The 13,611-nt window shown below is 45.8% G+C and overlaps 1 protein-coding gene across 1 annotated transcript in view; it reads right to left on the reverse strand.

Moving 5' to 3' along the window:
- IRF6 (interferon regulatory factor 6) overlaps positions 1-13,611 on the reverse strand; it is a 234,516-nt gene that overhangs the window by 87,284 nt on the left and 133,621 nt on the right. The gene's annotated exons all lie outside the window — the stretch shown is intronic.

Genomic DNA, 13,611 nt, shown 5'->3' on the forward strand with positions numbered 1-13,611 from the left:
CCTTGAGCTCCTTCATTCCTCCATTGTCGAGTCCTGCTCGCTTTATCCAAGAAGATTTTACTTGGACACTGTGCATAGACCATTGTACAGACTGTGCAATGTGTGCATGTTCTGTAAATGTACGCCCTTTGTCAATAATTACATGACCATGTTTCTTCCAAATGCTATTTTTATTGTTTTGCCCTCTAGGGGATGTACTGATCATTACTGTCTAATGCCAAGTGTATGAAAGAATGCACAAACACAGTTTATTTCTGATAAAGGTTTAAGGTGCTGCATGGCTAAATACTTATAAGATCCCAAAGGCGAGATTGTCATTTACAAAGCCAACAGCTCTAACTTTTGCTAATGTGAGACCTATTGCATTGCAAATGCTTGTTTAGTATATTTATCCCTTAGTTTCTAAACATAAACCTAGAAACATTCATGCCTCTGATGTAAATGCTATAAATAAATTAAGAGACAAGTAAGTTATCTTGTAAACGCTGCTAGCATATGGTGCAACATTTGTGCCTTTTGTAGAGCATGCATCCAAATCTGAAGTTTTTAAGGTCCTCAGAAATGTGATCATAAAAGAAAAGGAGGCACAGTTAAATACGTTGTAGAATCGGCCAATTTTGTAAGCAGGTAAACTGTTTGATCCCAAGTATCCGAGTATCACATTTCAGTTTATGTTTAGTGACTGACAAAAGGCACGTGTCGCAGACGCCAAATGCAGATTTAGCTCAAAGTTCCAAAAATACATCTTTCAGAGTTAGAGCTCAGTATGTAACTCTGGCCTTCACTGGCTCTCCCCCCTCTAGAAACATAGGCATGCCCAAATTGCAAGATAATGTATGTTCTCCACCCTACATCTCCGATTGAACCACAATTATCCTAGTTTAAATTACGCCCAAGGCCCAACTTACCAAGCATCAAGGACAGGATGAGCGACCCGAAGTGTCTAGGGATACATTGTGCTGCATTAACACAGCTTACACTTCTCACCCTACACTTACACAAGTTCACCAATCACCCTCCAACCACACATGATTTTACTCATCTATTACACAGCTCACCCTCCACTTACGTGGACACAACGGTCACCCAGTTCCCCCATGGGCACACCACTCACCCTGCACTAACACTTGCACACCTTTCACTCAGCACTTACATCACTAACCCTGCACTCATACCACTCAGTCACCCAGCACTTACAAGAGCACACCTCTTACACAGCACACATTAAACTACCCAAAACTTGTGAACATGCACGTCTCTACAAATGCACCCACAATATTTTCTGCTCTTCTTGGAGTACTAGATGCCAATTAGGTTTCATATGCAACTAGGCTGGTGTACGAGGGAAGAGTGTACCTAGGCTGTGAGATGGTCCATGAAGTGAGCTTGGGATGAATCTGTGGGGGCTGGTGTGGGAGTTTAGATCAGGCTGTGGGGATGAGCTGGGAGGGAGTGGGGATGTGGCACAGGAGGGAAAGCAGGTGAAAGCTGCAGGACGGGAGCACAGCATCTGAGACTGTGGGCTGGTGAAGGAACAGAGTGGGGTCTTCGGCCTAAGGGTACAGTGTGGGTGGGCAAAGGGTATAGATGTACTTGTTGTACCTGATCCCTGTTGCCTTTCAGAATGGCTGCTAGGAAGGAATTTGATGCAGGGTCATCTGTGACCAAACCTGTTTTGCCGCTCCTGAAGCCACAATGTAGGCCATAATCTATACCCTAAGGGATTCCATAGCGGAAGTGCGATTCAGTAGCTAGTACTGGAGGGGAGAATGAGCTTAGGTTGTTGGGGCTGGTGTGGGAGTTGGTTGTGGAGAAGCTGGTGCAGTTGGGAGAGTAAAGTGAGGCTTGGTGCAGGATGGGGGATTGGCAGGAGGCTTTTTTTTGGACCCAGCAGCCATTTTGGATGAGCAAAAAACCTTTACTGACGAGCTCTATTGACCAATTCGTCTACCAGCCATACTACTACTGGCTAACAGAGCAATAGTATTACCCAATAGAATCAGAGCATATTTGAGGGGTCTTCCTCTCGCACATTGCCAGGTAATTACATTTAATGGCCCATTCACATTAGACAAGAAAACACCCTTCTTGAGCCTATTGCAGTGAATCAAGGACTCTTTCTTGGCAGCAGCACAAAAGGTCTATCCAATCAAGTACTGCATTCCATGTCAAGAACATGGGCAGAGACAAGACACTCTTGGTTGTGCTCCATAAAACTCTTTTTCTGTTGATCACACAAGCTCTAGCGACAGCTGCGCTCTAAGGCCAGACCCAAAAAGTAAGTCTTAGAAGTACTGAAACATCTGTGAAGGTGCTCAAAAGTTCTTCTAATACTAGTCAAGTACATTAACTTTTCAAGAATAACGAATGGTGTTATCTTATGTGTTCCAGAGTACCAAATCAGTGAAGTGTTTTTTATAACACTGTTAGTTTTATTCAAAATCACTTGTTTTCACTGCTTTATTTAATGTTTTTGTACCAAGAATCTTGCACCATTCCTAGCTACATCCATTGTGCTCTTGACTCTCATTGAAAAATTAGTATTAAGTGAACAGCAATGTGTATATATAGTTAGGAGGCGCACACTGCATAGCTGGTCAGTTTGAATACATATCCTTTCTATTAGAGAATCAGTCAGACCTTGTTCAGAGAGCCAGGAGGGAAGAAAGGGCTACTGGACTGGGTGGATGATGTTCTCTTGGCCATCGGGTTAGAGAATTCCTAGATTTTGAAGAGTTCTTTCGTGTGGTTGGCTGCGGTGTCAATGCGGGCAGTGATTGCTGCTCTTTTTTCTGCCTTGGTGTGGTAGTTGTTGAGGGCTGCCTTGTAGGCCGCTCTGTCGGAGGGGTGCTTGGTCCTTGCTCAGCGGCCATTGTTTCTCTAGTCAGTGGCAGTCGAGTTTCTGAGCTCTGGAATGTACCATCTTACTGGCTTGGAGGTGTTTTTGGTTTTAGCTGGTTACAGGCGACTGTCGGTGGATTAAGTGATCCAGGTGGTGAAGTTTTGGATAGCCTGGTTGAGGTCTGCCATGGGCTCGGGCTGTGCGGTGCCTAGGGCCTGTGCCCATAGGGTCTTGGTTACCTTGGTCCAGCTTCAGTAGGGGTCCCGATGTGCTTGGAAGTGGTGTGCTGGGAATTGGAGATGGTAATGAGGATGATGATGTGGTTAGTCCAGGTGAGTTCAGTCACATGAGTGAAACGGATTCGGTCGCTACAAGCGAAGATGGCATTCAGTGTGTGCCCGGTTTTGTGCATGGGTTTGGTCACTAGTGAGGCCGATGTTGCTGAGGTTCTCTATTAAGGGAGTGGAGTTGGTGTTGTTGGGGTCGTTAAGGTGGAATTTGAGATTGCCGAGTAGGATGAACTAGATCATAACGCCAGCAGATATCAAACAGGCTAGCTAAGATTTAGCCAGGAATAAAACCCCGGGCCTGGACGGTCTTCCCATAGAATATTACCATACGTTTGTCGACATTCTTGCTGCCATGTACAACGAGGCCCTCTGGCTGGGCAAGCTGCCCTTCTCGTTGAGGGAGACTGTGCTAATCTCTCTCCCCAAGCCCCACCGGGAAGTAACAGACGTTACGTCTTATCATCCCATTGCCATATTGGGAGGGATTGCTACATCTTAGGTAAGACATTAGTCAGCCAGATTTGCACAGATCGTACTGGATCTCATCCTTCAGGATCAGCATCAGTTTGACCCAGGTCACAGCGCCTCCCATAATCTCTGCCACGTCTTCCACATTCAGAAGCAGGTGCGCGACCGTTAACCCTTCTAGGCGTGCCTGGTGCTGAACCTGGAGAAGGCTTTTGATTCCCTATACTAGCCCTACCTCTTTTGTATTCTCGAGGGTATCGGCATAGGTCCCAGTCTTCTGGCATATACACAACTGCTATATAAAGGGCCGCTTTCATGGGTGGGACGTCTAATTTCAGAAACGTTCTCAATAGAGTGTGGTACTAAGGAGGGGTGACCCCCTATCGCCATTGCTTTTCGCAATAGTCATGGAGCCCTTGGCGATTCAGTTCCATGTAGATGACGCACACTGGGGTATCCCCATCGAGAATAGGGCACATGCAGTCTCTCTCCATGCAGATGACCTACTCGTATTTCTCTGTGGCTTATGGATGAAATCTTACCCCATCCACGACATGCTACAGACATTCACCAGGGTGTCTGGACTCCAGATCAACTGGGGCAAATCCACTATTTTCCCACTACATGACACTCTATCCCCACAAATGTATTATGGGTGGCGCACTCCTTGCCTGGCAAACCTCAGCACTGCGCATTCGCCAATTTCAAACTCTGGATAATCACTGCGCCCATTGCTTAAACTTCCAGGTGCCATTTGGGCAAAGCTGCCTTTGACCACTATAGGGAGGATTGTATTGTCAAAGATGATCATCCTGCCCACCTCCTGTATTACTTTACTAATCTCCCCGCAATCCCATGCCATGCTTTTTTCTTTTAAAGATCTGGATTCCTTACTTATTGAACTAATCTGGGGAAAGGGGTGCCCGAAGGGTGGCCCTGCACAAGCTGCAACTACCCCCAGACAAGGGTAGGCTGTGGACTTCTTCATTGGAGCTGTACTTCTTTGTGGCCGAATTCCAATGGGTCGCCCAGTGGATAGCAGGAAAAAATATTTTTGAAACTTGTCACCACTTTCCCCCGCTCACTGCTTCTGCTATCAGGAAGCTCCTCATTCCGGACCAATTGACTGGCCTCTGCAGGCACTCCAACAGCAGGCGGTTCTGCATTCTTACACGCCAAGTCTCTCTATATGCTCCTAGCTTCCCATTAGCAAGCCTCCCGTGCTATCCCAGTTCTTACTCCAGTGGGGCAATATGGGACTGGCAGGAGCATCAGATCACCACAGTCGGGGACCTTTTTTCAGGCAGCCATCTCCTTTCCTTCCCCCAGTTCCAGGGGGACTTCAACCTTTTGTCTGGGCAACTCCTCACCTGTTACAGATTACACAATACATGCAATAGGCTGTGGGGAACGTGTGATGAAGAGCCCCCTACGCATAATGGCCTACAGACCCCTGCTCACTTCTGGAACTGGTTATCACTTGATCACTTGGCTATACAAAGGGCTCTGCTGCCATACAGACATCTCATTGGCTCTTCTCCGGACCATGTGGAAGGATGAAATCAGGAGGGTGTTCAATGATAAGGAGTGGGCTCGGGCACTAGCACTGCCACATACTGTCTCCAGGAATGCAAGATTAAAAAATATACGTACCACATTTTATACTGGGCAAACCTCACGCCCGGTACAACTTAACAGATACTTTCCCACAGCAAATTTGACTTGCCTCCATTGCAGACCTGGTGAAGCAGACCTTCGGCACATGTTATGGTCCTGTCCTGTCTGCCATCCTTTCTTGAAGGATATACACACCATTCTCCGAGACGTCACACAACTTACTGACCTCAACACCTGGGAGGCCAGCGCACTGGGCATCTTTGAAAGCATCGGGTAGCTAGTACACAGTTTGCTAGCCTGGCCATATTATTAGCCAAACGTACACTTACCATACACTGGAAGGCACCCACCGCCCCTCTGGCAGTGGCATGGTAAGGAGCTGTGTTGGAAGTGGGGAACTGCAGAGGGCACGGCCCTCTGCCATGAGGAGGCTAGGTGTATCCATGGGACACCATACTCTCTCACTTTCTACAAATAACCTCTACAGTCGATCGGTCCCTGGCACCCACGGGCCACTTCCATGTAATGCTCCTATGCACCCGTCCCTCACTACAGCCCCCGGCTTCGGTCATATCCTTGAAAAGGCAGAGCATGGTTCCCCTCCCATATCTGAGCAATGTTTCCCTGTCCCGCTGTTCCCCAAGCAGGGTCACTCAACTATCCCCTTCGCCCCACACTGCCCTTATTATTTCTCATTAACTGCTGTGCAGCTTCCGACTCAATCCCCACTCCCAGTTACTGAGTTGGTACTTTTTTTTCTGTAATTCTTGGTCACATAACATGACTTACAGGGACTTCCAATGCTTTTTTAATAATATGAAACACCTATGTTTGATACTGGTTGATGGTATTCATGCTCTAATGGATGTATATCCTTGCTGCTTTTCCCTGTATCTTTACTTCAATGCAAAAATCTCAATAAAAATGTTTAAAAAAAAAAAAAGACTCAAAATTGGAAATCACAGGTGGGTGTAGTTAGAATAAAGAACCCTGGCTAATCTTTTGACTTGCAGACGGACTCCAAACAAGGCATACAAGAAATCTTCTATTGAGTTGTAAAGGTTACAAAGTGACAGGTACCAGGTAAGACGTATTCACTTGATGGTTGAAGGATTTGGTTGAAGACTGATTACTTTGGCATCAACCAGAGAATGTAGCACTACAAGGACGGGAAGAACCCGTACAAGAAGAAAAGGAAAGGGAAAGGGATTGCATTAAAACAAACCCTGGATGAAGGTGCAAAAGGGCTGCCTCCGGGTGGAAGAAGCCGAAGATTCTGCAACAACGGAAGATGCCAGGAACTTCTCCTTTGGTCAGAAGATGTCCCACAGCGTGCTGGAGGATGTAGAGTTGTTTCCACGCAGAAAGACCGCAAACAAGCCTTGCTAGCTGCAAGAGTTGCGGTTGAGGATTTTGGGTGCTGCTAGGGCCCAGGAAGGACCAAGAGGTCGCCCCTTGGAGGAGGAGACAGAGGGGGCACTCAGCAACATAGAGAGCCCACACAGAAGCAGGCAGCACCTGCAGAAGCACCTGAACAGGCACTTAGAAGATCTGAGGACGACGGTCGACTCCGAGCAACAAAAGAGGGTCCCACGACATCGGAGTCCAACTCAGCGAGTTGGGCAATGCAGGACGGAGTGCTGGGGACCTGGGCTAGGCTGTGCACAAAGAAAGTCTTGCAGAAGTGCACAGAAGCCCAAGCAGCTGCAGTTCACGCAGTACACAGGATTACTGTCTGGCGTGGGGAGGCAAGGACTTACCTCCACCAAATGTGGACAGAAGGGCCACTGGACTGTCTGAGACACTTGGACTGAGCTCCTGTGTTCCAGGGACCACGCTCGTCAGGATGAGATGGGACCCAGAGGACCGGTGATGGAGAAGTTTGGTGCCTGCGTTAGCAGGGGGAAGATTCCGTTGACCCACCGGAGATTTCTTCTTGGCTTACAGTGCAGGGTGAAGGCAGCCCTCAGAGCATGCACCACCAGGAAACAGTCGAGAAAGTCGGCAGGATGAGGCGCTACAATGTTGCTGGTAGTCTTCTTGCTACTTTGTTGCGGTTATGCAGGCGTCCTGGAGCAGTCAGCAGTCAATCCTTGGCAGAAGTCGATAAGGGAAGTGCAGAGGAACTCTGGTGAGCTCTTGCATTCGTTATCTGGTGAGATGCCCACAGGAGAGACCCTAAATAGCCCACAGAGGAGGATTGGCTACAGCGAAAGGTAAGCACCTATGAGGAGGGGTCTATGACGTCACCTGCTGGCACTAGCCACTCAGAGCTGTCCATTGTGCCCTCACACCTCTGCATCCAAGATGGCAGAGGTCTGGGACACACTGGAGCAGCTCTGGGCACCTCCCCTGGGAGGTGCTGGTCGAAGGAGTGGTCACTCCCTTTTCTTTTGTCCAGTTTCACATCAGAGCAGGGCTGGAGGGATTCCTGAACCAGTGTAGACTGGCTTATGCAAGGAGGGCAACATCTGTGCCCTTCAAAGCATTTCCAGAGGCTGGGGGAGGCTACTCGTCCCCAGCCCTTCACCCCTATTTCCAACGGGAGAGGGTGTAACACCCTCTCTCAGAGGAAACTCTTTGTTCTGCCTTCCTGGGACTGGGCTGCCCAGACCCCAGGAGGGCAGAAACCTGTCTGAGGGTTGGCAGCAGCTGCAGCTGCCCGGAAAACCCCAGAGAGCTAGTTTGGCAGTACCCGGGTTCTATGCTAGAGCCCCGGGGATGCATGGAATTGTCTCCCCAATACCAGAATGGTATTGGGGTGACAATTCCATGATCCTAGACATGTTACATGGCCATGTTCGGAGTTACCATTGTGACGCTACATATAGGTACTGACCTATATGTAGTGCACGCATGTAATGGTGTCCCCGCACTCACAAAGTTTGGGGAAATTGCCCTGAACGATGTGGGGGCACCTTGGCTAGTGCCAGGGTGTCCTCACACTTAGTAACTTTGCACCCAACCTTCACCAGGTGAGGGTTAGACATATAGGTGACTTATAAGTTACTTAAGTGCAGTGAAAAATGGCTGTGAAATATCGTGGGCGTTATTTCACACAGGCTGCAGTGGCAGGCCTGGGTAAGGATTGTCTGAGCTCCCTATGGGTGGCAAAAGAAATGCTGAAGCCCATAGGGATCTCCTGGAACCCCAATACCCTGGGTACCTAGGTACCATATACTAGGGATATTATAAGGGTGTTTCACTGTGCCAATGAGAATTGGTAAAATTAGTCACTAGCCTATAGTGACAATTTTAAAAGCAGAGAGAGCATAAACACTGAGGTTCTGGTTAGCAGAGCCTCAGTGATAGAGTTAGGCACCACACAGGGAACACATATAGGCCACAAACCTATGAGCACTCTGGTCTTGGCTAGCAGGATCCCAGTGGCACATATCAAACATACTGACAACATAGGTTTTTCACTATGAGCACAGGGGCCCTGGCTAGCAGGATCCCAGTGAGACAGTAAAAACACCCTGACATATACTTACAAACAGGCCAAAAGTGGGGGTAACAAGGCTAGAAAGAGGCTACCTTCCTACAATAGGTATGTTATAATTATGTGAGAATGGCAGGGGTGAATTTAGGTGCATCAATGTTTACAGAGAGGAATGTGAAACAGGAGGTTATGCCAAAGTAGACTGGGATTCCATAGAGTTGACGAGAAAGTTTTCAGTAGTTATGTGCCACAGTCCTCAGGTAATGCTCCCCCTGAAAGGCTACATACTCCCCTTCTTTACCCTGGGAGCAGGTGGTTAATGTCATTGTTAACACACACAAAATTAGGAATTCTGTGTAGAATTCCACCTGGTACATCTGGGTTTCCATTGTTATTTACCATTCCATTAGGTTTAACTCTTAATATGAGGATTCTGTCTTGGAGCGGAAATTCCAGCCACATGGAATCCAAGCACATAATTCTACCTCACTTATAATTGGGCTCTCCAAGGGGTAGTTATCCCTACCACAGACAAAATTGTTTTACTGTAACTATTGATAACATCTGACAAAATGTACAGATGGGGTATCCTCATCTTGTCAAGACAAAATACAAGATACAACAGGCTTTGTGATAGAAGTTATTGAAATGGCTAGCAATAGCCACTGGAAGTAGGTTTGCAAAGGCTGCTGCCAGCACCCTCAAAATAACCATGCTGACGTTCAAAAGGTGAGTGAGTAATAGAGACACATTTCAATTTAGTTTTTAACTTTAAGTTTGTATTGCATTCAATGTTAGGCTATGTCTTCTGACAAATCGCAATGCACGCTGGCAGTGTCCCCCAAAGTGTGAAAGACATTTCACCGAGCAGGATTAGAACTCTTGCTTAAGCAATAACAGCGCTCCTAGCTAATTTTGCCTGGAAATGCTGAGTCATTAATTGATAAGGTGGCTTGCAGAGCAGTAAAGCTACTTACTGCACTCCGAGTTTATCACAAGAAAGCAGGGATCTGCCTACATCTTGCCCTATTTTCTGAACTACAGATCTAAAATATAAGTGACTAATTTACACTATGTATTGGTGCGTCTATTTTCAAAGTACAAATTTCAAGTTTATACCACACACGTAACTATAGAATTTATTTCATAAATATGGAACAATAAATCAAGGATTCACAAGAGATTTGGGGAAAGGTGGAATGAATGTCCATGTATTAGAAGGAATACAGAGAAAACGCAAGTTAACAGTGTAGCAGGGCTTTATGTGGATCTCGGTCATCTTCTGTCTCGTTGCCACAGAGCTCTTTGGTGACTTGGAATACCTTTACAACCTACTTTAAGGTGTACTTTATCCCACGCACCTTTGGGTTAAACTGTTTTATTTACTCAACAACCCAGTACATTTCCAGTGCAGCGGGTTCCTGAATTGTAGCTGTTAAAACTTACACGATACGCCTATCGCCATCAAACACCAACTTCGGTCTTTGACGCCAACGCACGTTGCTGTAAATCATTCACACACCACAGAGAACAAGTCAAGAGAGAAACCAGGGACAGAGTGGGGAAATACATAATGTACACAAGTGCAACTAAACCAGAGACTCAAAGCGTAATTGTGCATTGAGATGCACTTGAACGGTCAGAATATTGCAGCGACTACTTTGCCCAGTACTTCTTACTTTACTAAACATTTTATTGAAAGCTTTTTCATAGAGTACAGAGTAGAGTACGTCAGTACAGAGGCAGTCTATATACACGATTAAAATGTGGAAGCACCATATCGTCAAGACAGCAAAGGTCTTCAAATACAAATTTAAATTTCCCAGGTCATAACAAGTATGTATGATAATAGCATGCATTAATAATGTAATTAGAAAATCAGCTGGGGTATGGTATGATAATGAGCAAGATGGATGAACAAAGTCAAGAGAGGGCAGAAAAGGAAGGCAGTGAAACAGGAAGAAGAAATAGAAAGAGTAGAAGACAAGAAAGCACGTGAATCCAGGCAAAGGCAAGGGTGGCTCTACCGAGCTCTTTAAGTCGCACTGTTTGTGGTATATGCGGAGTATTTAATAATGGGATCGAGTGAATTCAACGGTTTATGAGAAACTCTGATATTACCTACCACTAACACCTGTGTGGAATGTGTACTCGTAAGTGTGATAAGACATATTATTAAGTGCTTTACAATCAATGAAAAAAGCTTAATGCCAAAAGTCAATAAGAGATCTAAGAGAACGAGATCTAATTATGACAACGAGAGTGTGATATCGGAAACATAATGGCCTAACACTATAGTGACAAAGTCCAGAACAATGTGTGTCAAAGTGTCCGAATGTGTGTCGAAGTGGCACAAAGTATCCCTGGAGCATAGATTCACCCTTATTATGCCGTGCCCTGGCCTCAATCCTTTTCTTTGAGGCCCGTTGCTCCAGTTCTATGAGCCTAGTGGATTTCTTCTCCCTCAGTACGCGTCCCTCTCTGTCTTGTCTTGTTGTATCCGCTGGCATAATCCTAAACAAATTTATAGCAGTATTACCTCATCAACATTAAGTGGAACTTCAAACTTGGCATGAGTGCCGTTGTCAATGAGTGTAATATCATCAATAACTGCATTGAAAGCCTTGGAGCTATGAAGGATGGAGAGGACTTTGGTGCAGAAGGTGTTGGTGCTAGAACCAGCATCTATGATCTTAAGCCCATGGTGTTTGATGTTCAGATCACTGCGGAGGAATGTGAATGTCTGAGGGTCGGGGGTCAATAACATCAAACCTAAAAGAAACAAGCAGGTGTGAATGATCATGTCAGCCAGCACATAGCAGAAGGGGGGTCCTCAGACATTTTGGAGCACCCCAGGGGCTTCTTCAGGGGAAGACTGAGCAATGGCAGCCATCTGGCCTCAGGAATGTCTGCTTACTCCATCTACCTCCTCCTAAGGTGAGGGGAGACATAAGGCTTTCCTATACATTCCCCAAGCCCTTAGCACCACATGATCAGATTCAAAATACACTACTCTCATAGCCTCTTCCAATCTAGTCGCAGAGGAAATGCCTAGACAGTTCTAACAATCTAGCATATCAAGGTGAGGCCAGAGGCAATATGTATATGACAAACGTGGTTTATCCTGAGAAATGCTGCTTTGCCCACAATGAGCCATGCTGAACAATGTTTTTTACTTTTTTGGCTCCGGAAAAATTAATTTAAATACTCCCAGTGAAGAGTAGCTCTGAAGTAGGTTGGCAATACACCCCTCATCCACAAGAACATAAAGTAGCCGATTTATAAGTAAATGTATTGTGCAATCCCTTTGATGGAATCACTGCAGGTAATTAGCGTTTGACTAATGTAAGCTAAGTATAAAAATACCCATTTTATAGGGCGCTGATTATATGTATGACACGTTTCCATGAATATATTTACTGATGATTCCAAGCCTGAAGTGGGTAAACATGAAAATGTGAATCACTTAAAATATTCAAACCTGAGGGAGCTAAAAATGTTATATTCTGTAGTGGAAGAGGTGCACTGAGATTGGCAATCTAAACACAATAAACCTCAACCACAGTGGTAGTGCATATGCAAATTCTCACAGGAAGAATGCTAAATCAACTTAGAAAAATGCAACGATCTCTAGAAAGTATCTCTATAGAATTGCCCTAGAATTAGTACCAATATGTCCAACTCCTCCAGTCTGTCACAACTCCATCTTGTGCCATATGTGAGGTGGCTTTTACTCGCCAGGCTCATGTCAACCTTCCCTGTGGAGCTTCCCTAACCTGAGAACTTCCAGTCATGCTTGCTGGGGTGCCTCTCAGCCCCGAGTTCTCTCTATGGTTTCCCCCTCCCAAGAAGTCTGAACCATTGACCATCCTGTTTAGCTGCTATACAAGTTTCACCTACTTTGCACCTGCAGATATCACATGTCTATTTACGATAGTCATGTTTCCACTGTGAACCGCTGGGTTGTACCATCATGCACCTGTAATTGTTAGTGTCAACCACTGTTTGCACCTGCTAGGCCCATTTCAGTTGTTATGTAACGTGGTTTTCTCAGAGGTTTACTGGAATTATTCCATGCTTGCACGTGGGTCATGTGCCCTTCTAGAACACTCATGGCTTTCTGTATAAATACTCCCCTTTGAACTTGCTTCGTTGCTTGGCCTCAAACCTGATCCCGACATGTGCAAGCATCGTTGCTGCATTCCAGTCCTGTGCAAGTCATTTCCCTGAAATTGTCTCCCGATTTGTCTGGAGCTTCCAGCGCTCTAGTCTTCCAAGGCTTTCTTATGATTCCGTGATTATGGCACCTGCGACGCTTACGGCGTGTTCCTTCAAGAGTTACGAAACTGCCTCTTCTTGAGCCTCTTGAATCAAATTTCCTGTTGCCTTTGGATTCTTGTTCCAGTATTGTTAAGGTTAAGTGCTTACCTCTCAAGTTTGTGCGCACTAATCAATATTTCGAGATTTAACTCCCTGAAGGCACAAGCCCGTTTTGGATTTTGAGCATTGTTGGTGTATTAAACCCTTGAGGCAGAGCGCGCTAGGCTCTTTCATTATAGCCCTCTGAACTCTTCATCCATGCTTCTTGACAAGTTGTATAGAGTACCTTGGAATACGTTCTCCGAGACTAAAGTTGTATTTGTTTAGAATCAGAAATCCTGTATGTTCCGGAAGATCACCATTTGTTCTTGAATTGATTGCTGCTCTCTTTCATGCAAGGTTTATGATGATGCCTGTAAGTGTACCAGAAGCTCAAACTATAGTTTGGGATCCTAAGATGGAAATCTATAAGTAACATTGTCTTTTGTCGTTTATAGTGTATTGCATTTGCATAGAGGATAACAAATTCCAGAGAGTTCCTACCTTCTAGGCAGTGCACGAGGCTGTCAAGCAGTTCCCGCAGAGACGTAGGTTAATCTTTTTCTTGTTTCATCCAATCCCCTTTTCGCCCC

Source organism: Pleurodeles waltl, chromosome 6, assembly GCF_031143425.1.
Source record: "Pleurodeles waltl isolate 20211129_DDA chromosome 6, aPleWal1.hap1.20221129, whole genome shotgun sequence".
NCBI lineage: Eukaryota > Metazoa > Chordata > Amphibia > Caudata > Salamandridae > Pleurodeles > Pleurodeles waltl.